The sequence below is a fragment of the Pygoscelis adeliae genome, unplaced genomic scaffold (assembly GCF_000699105.1).
Source record: "Pygoscelis adeliae isolate BGI_AS28 unplaced genomic scaffold, ASM69910v1 Scaffold207, whole genome shotgun sequence".
NCBI classification, from domain to species: Eukaryota; Metazoa; Chordata; class Aves; order Sphenisciformes; family Spheniscidae; genus Pygoscelis; species Pygoscelis adeliae.
The window spans coordinates 2,010,513-2,016,497 of record NW_008825160.1 but is presented as its reverse complement, the minus strand read 5'-3'; positions in this window follow the sequence as shown (position 1 = coordinate 2,016,497).

The following is a 5,985-nucleotide window of genomic DNA, read 5'->3' as shown; positions in this document are numbered from 1 at the left end:
TTCAGGTCTGTCAAAGTAATGAGGACCTTAAAACCGAGTCTTAGTACAGAACATGTCAGACAACCTGAGCTATAGGTGTTGCTGCTAATGCTCGCAGTAATTATGCATGCACACACTGCCCTGCACCGGGAGTATAGGAATTGCATAATTTTGTGCAAAAATAAATGTGTCTGTATGCTGTACAGGATAGATTTGTGTATCTCCTTGCAAATGCAGCCTCTGTGTGTGTATACAACATCAACTCTCTTCTAATCTTCCTGTTACCAAACATAATGTGATTATCTTTTTACCCATATTAGCACAATTCTGTCTCTTGTCTGTATCCGATCCTGGCCATAGGTGTCCTGTCTAGCTCAGCAATATCTTGAGACTGTCAAGCATGACTTGGAGTTAGTCATCCCCCAGCAATAGCTGGGCAGGGCTCTAAGAATAACTTCCCATTGGCCTTTGTATGTGTTGGCAGCAGCTAGGCTTGTCCTCTGCCTCGTGGTGCCAAAGCCACTGGAAGAGAAAATTAGTAGCAAATTAGCAATAGTTTACCCAGGTATTTTTTTGGAAGGGGGGTTGAGTTTTGCTGCTGATTCTCTGCTGAAAGTTCCTGTTGTGGTCTTCCTGCATCGTCTGTAAAATGGGACATCATGGGACTGTGGTGGGATAGATGTCAGAGTGCTTTTTTTTGTTTGTTTTTCATCCCTGAAATGCTTGCAAAGCCGCTGCTTATATCAGGGCTGTGTCCACACTGCCTCATTACAGCTATCAGCAGAATGAGTAGAGTCAATCCCCCTTGCTGCTGCTGGGCTTGAAATTGTGTCTCAGCTGGATGTCTCTGCTAGTGCAAGCGTGGGGCTCTCCATCAGAGAGCTTCATTTGACTTTTGGATCGGGTGGCATCTCAACCACCCTTCAGGCTGTTAAAAAAATCCAATTCAAGCGGGGACAGCAGGTTTTAGCCAAAGCGTTCTCAAATGGAAGTCCTCTGAAGAGGACATCTCTTGTTTGGTCTGATCTTGGGTATTTTTTCTCAGGGGGAATCTCGCTCTGAACACAGCAGCTGCACTGAGCCCTGCTTCATTTTGAACTTGACAAAAAGTACTTTTATGCCAGAATGGTTAAAATTTATAAACAATTTTAATGCCATTTTTATTACATTTGTAAGGGAAAGCCAAGTAAGGCATGCAGTAGAAATGTCTGTTTAGTGCTGTATTGTTTAATTTCTAAAGAAGAGATCGCGCAGAAGATTCCTGGAATTTGGGGCTGGTGAACTTTGGGGCAGAAGTATGGCCTAGTCAGCCTTCTGACATCTCTTAAAGATCTCTTGTCAAGCCCGTGGAGTCAGCAGAAATAGATTACTTCAGCTAACACATGCAAGTTATGAACTAACCAGATTGGGACCTAATTGCCCTAGGTGCTACAGAAACATGGAAGAAGACTGTCCCTCACCTGACCTGCTCAAGGGCTGAAAGATAGAGGCCAGTTGCTGGAAGAGCTGTCACGTAAAAGGCAGGGTGATAAAATAAATGGCATGTGTCTGCCAAGGAGGTTCATGGGTGCATAAAGACTCACCCAGAACCATTTAGGAATTTGGTCAGAGTTACTAAGTGCAGAGAAAATGAAACAAGGAGATGTCTATTTTTTTTCCCATAATCTCCAGTACAGATGTCGCTATAAAAATATTGCTAATGGTTGCAGTAAACTGAAGCTTTCATTTAGGTTTGGGAGAGCAAATGCCAGTCAGCACTACTCCTTCCTGCTAGTGATAATGTGTGTGTTGGACTCAAGATCTGGCTAAGATTTGGGATGGTTCAGCCATCCCTGTTTTATGGGACTGTACTCGCTCATCTGCTCTCTTTAGCCACTCACGTGGGAAGCTGAAGATGAAGGATTTGCTGTGTCAGATCTTTTCACTGGCCCCATCCAGGGCTAGTGGTTGGTGCTCCAAAATGGGTTGGATACCTGCCATAAATGAAAGGAGGAAATTTTATGCTGAATAAAGCATAAAGGGAGACTGCTCTCGCCTCTGCCGCAAACCCTGCATCACTGAAGAGAAATCATCACACCTCTGTCTGTCTCTTTCCTCGCAGTAATATAGTATTGTTAACAGCATTTTCTTTATGTTCCTACTCCTGCTGCGTGTTCAGCCTATTTCCGACTGTAAGTTTGGTATAGTTGCAGGATTGATGGTCCTTTAGAGGATCCTGGATCTCTCTGAGTACAGAGCTGTGCTCTGCATTAATCACATTGGGCTGGCCAGTTATACACTCTTCATTTAAGAGAACTTCCCGTACTCTCTGAACCATTAAGTGCTGGTCACTGGTAACTGAAGCTCATCTGGTTTGCCGATAGCCTGATCCTATGCAGCAAATCCACCGGCTGTATGTCCCTCTGAAGCTATATTTCCAAACCTTATTCCCCATCCCGGTATCATCTCTGATTTTCCCAGACCTGTTGCTTTTACCCTGTCTCCCAGACTTCTCTGCTCCAGCTGCCTTTTGAATATGTAGTGAAATCTCGGACTTTGAAGACTGGGGATTCTCTCCTGGCTTCTTTGCAAGTGGTTTCCCCACCTCCAAATATAGATCTCGGTGCTCCAACAACCAGTAAATGAAGGTCTAAAGGTTTTGTTTTTTCCTTTAAGTAAGTCCCATGTTTTATCCTTGCTGGTGTCTCATGTAGATCTTGAGAGTGAAATAGCCAGTGATCACAAAGTCACTGAGAATACGGAGTTACTCTCTGTGCCAGGCTTTCAGGAGACAGCTGAAGTATGGTCTCTGTCTTATGAGATTTGGCTCTTTGTGGATTTATACAGTGCTAATTACAAGACTTCAGCCTGAGAGAGAGGACTTGTGTCTCACAGATCTTCCTAAGCTTGCAAAACAGGGGGAAACATCCACCCACTGGCATTCAATGCAACATAAACTGTGCTATACAGCCTCAGCCAACAAGAAAATAGCTGCCTGCTGACTCACGGAGAAACCTGGGGTCAGAGCCCCTTCCTTGCTGTTTGAGGATCAAAGTGGTGTTTTAGGGCTCCCATTTGAACCAGGTCCAGAATATTTAAAGACTTCATTTGGGTACTCTTCAGAGCCCCCGATGCCTTGAAGGGAATTTGTGAGCATAAGCTTGACTTCTGAGGAAGGAAATGCCATTTTCCTCAAGGCTGTCCTAAAATGCTGTAATTGATATACAAGATGGGGAGACCTGCTGAGTTGAAACCCAGTTCATTTTCTTTTCAATATTCATCATTCCTTTAGGGGCAGAGGCTGTGTTTGTTCCTCTCTGTGTCTAGACCTGATCAGGGTCTCCTTACCTGTGAAGTGCCTTTTAATTTCTTGGCCAACTTTGCCAACCCCGTGAGAGTTGCACCTCAGTGAAATACAGTAGAGAAACATTTTGTAGTGAGGAGAACAGAGCCCCAGGAATGTACAATGGCTTGTAGGGGACAAGAACGATACTTTGAAACAGAAGTCAACCTGACACTCTGGCTTTTGGCAATTCTTCACTTTTCTCGGTGCTTTGGACATATATGGTCTCATACGCACGTTCCTTGATGTCGATCAACAAAGTTAGGCACTGTTGTGACATGGTTTGCTTAAAATCAATGACCTTGTGTGCTCTTCCGTGCTCTTGCTACAATAGTTTGTTTGTCTGGGGGTTTACATTTCCCCAGTTACTGTGATAAGGAATAATTTTAATAGATTTATCCTCAGAATACTTTCAGGAGACTGGGAAATACTGTTACCTGCATCGTGGAGGGTGGCACTCAGCCATGGAGACTCATGGGTGAGTCTGCTCCAGAAAAGAGAGTTTAACCCCTGTCTCTGGATTTGTAGGTTATTTCCATGACCTCAAAACTCCACTCTTGTTTCTGGCACTAAATATTTGTGTTCTTTCCTTCGAGTCTCTGCGTAGCAAATTTACCCAGGGACTGAGAAACCATTACAACATTACATTACTCTCCGCTCTCCCTCCCAAGCACAAAGGAGCACAGGCCTGACCTGCTTTTGCTGATAGGAAACCAAGTCTGAAATGTAAGCAGAGACACCATCCACATGCAGTTTTATCACACGGGGGAATCAGGAAAAAAGGAAGAAAGTCCTACTCATGGCAAGTGTTAATCCCATCGCTTAATACGCTTCTGGCAGATGCACAGGTAACAAGGTGATGGGCACCATCTGAGTGCCTGAATAGAATAATCTGTGTGACGAGGGAAGGCCATGTTTTCCTGCCTTAGCTTAAGTGCCTTGCAAACAAACCACTCCTGAAATTAATCTCTTTATTTGGGACAAGCTGCAGCTTGTGCTGGGATCTGTTCATTGCAGCAAGCTCCAAAGAAAAGATGGTCTGGCATGGGATGCACTCAAAGAGAGACTTGCCTTCAGTTTCCGTCAGGCGTTGGACAGGTTGTAAGTTCGGGGAGAAAGGATTTAGCTGAAGTTAGAAGCCGGTCTTTGTTGGGGGAGCTGTCGACAATGTCTCTGTATGAGTTTTCTCACCATGTCGGCTCCCAAAGAAAAGCTTCTATCCATGGTAATCAGGGTTTATTAAAGGAAGCCAGGAAAAAAAATCTTTAGCTGAGATTAAAGGGATTGTGTAGCTGCACTTGGTGCTGAATCGCTGTGTGCTGGCTCTGTCGCTGGGCGTCTGCCTCGTCAGCATCTGTGCCCGGCCTCCCGCATCCCGGGAAATAAATAGCCGTGCCTGAGCGGAGCAAAGTAAACAGAGGAGCGTGCCGCCTGATTAACGCTGGGCTTCTTTAACCACCCAGCCCGTGCCATTGGCATTGCCCAGGAGCCCTGGGTGCTGTTGGCTTCCTCCCAGGCAGGTGCTGTCTGGTGGAGAACTCACTGAGCCCGTCCCACCAGCCACTGGGACGCCGGGGTGGTGCCAGACCTACTCTGCAGGAGGAGGTGGTGGATTTGCTCTCCCTCCCAGTGCTGTTTTTCGGCACGTTTTGGTCCTGTTCTAGATTTTAACACGTACTTTTGCTCTGAGCTCCTGGCTGGAGCTGGACCCAGGGTGGGTTTGCTTCCCTGGCTCTTTGCAGCCAGGCTCTCACACATGACTCCTCTTGCCGCTGACCTGGCACTGTCCCTGCTGCCAACACGTGGCTGTGGCAGGGGACCTGGTGATGTGAATCTGTCTACCACTTTTGATGGCAGGAGGGTTGTGTCCCTAGCTTTCCCATCTAATAACTGCCACCATCTGAGTTAAAAGAAGTTAAGAAAGTTTCTTCATCTTAGGCTTTTTTGCATCCAAACTTTTCTTGTCCAGGGCCCCATCTCTTGACCATAAGGTTGCATGTTTTAGAGTCTTGGGATTGTTTTCTGGAGAGCCCAGAGCAGAACCAAGCTGCATCCTCCAACTCAGTGGTCTCTAACCTTTGCAGGAAATGGTCAACAAGAGTAAACAAGTGACCATGCTGTACAGTAGCATCACAACTTGCTGTCCTTCAGGAGGAAATGAGTCCTTAAACCATACTGTGTGGATTCAAGAAGTCTTATGGGTAATGTGTTATTTGAAAGCCATAGAGACAAGACCCTAGTTCCACAGGCAGGATTGTGGTGTGAGACCTTATGTAGGAGACGACTCTGAGACCTTCCTCTGGCCATCAATGGAACCCTGTCTGAAACAGCTGGATTTGCGAGGCAGCTTCCTCTGCTCTGATTTCATGTCCAGACTAGGTTCAAATCTGGTGTAGCTCCAGTTCTAGAAGAAGAATGATATCTTCCTTTGGGATTGCTGCATGTCATGAAGGTTGTGTAGCACCACAGCCTAACCGTGGTCAGAGAAGGAGGTAGGCAGGGTCTCAGCACTTTCATGCTGTGGGGTGACAAAGAGGCTCACCCAAGAGATCCAGTCTCAAAGAAAAGCTTTTAGAGTATTGTTATGACCTGTGGCATCCCCTCAGTACGATCACTGCATGTGAAGGGTGCAGCAGAGCAGAGGGGCAGCTGTTCTTGATAGAGGGAGAAAAAGAAGGGCTGCT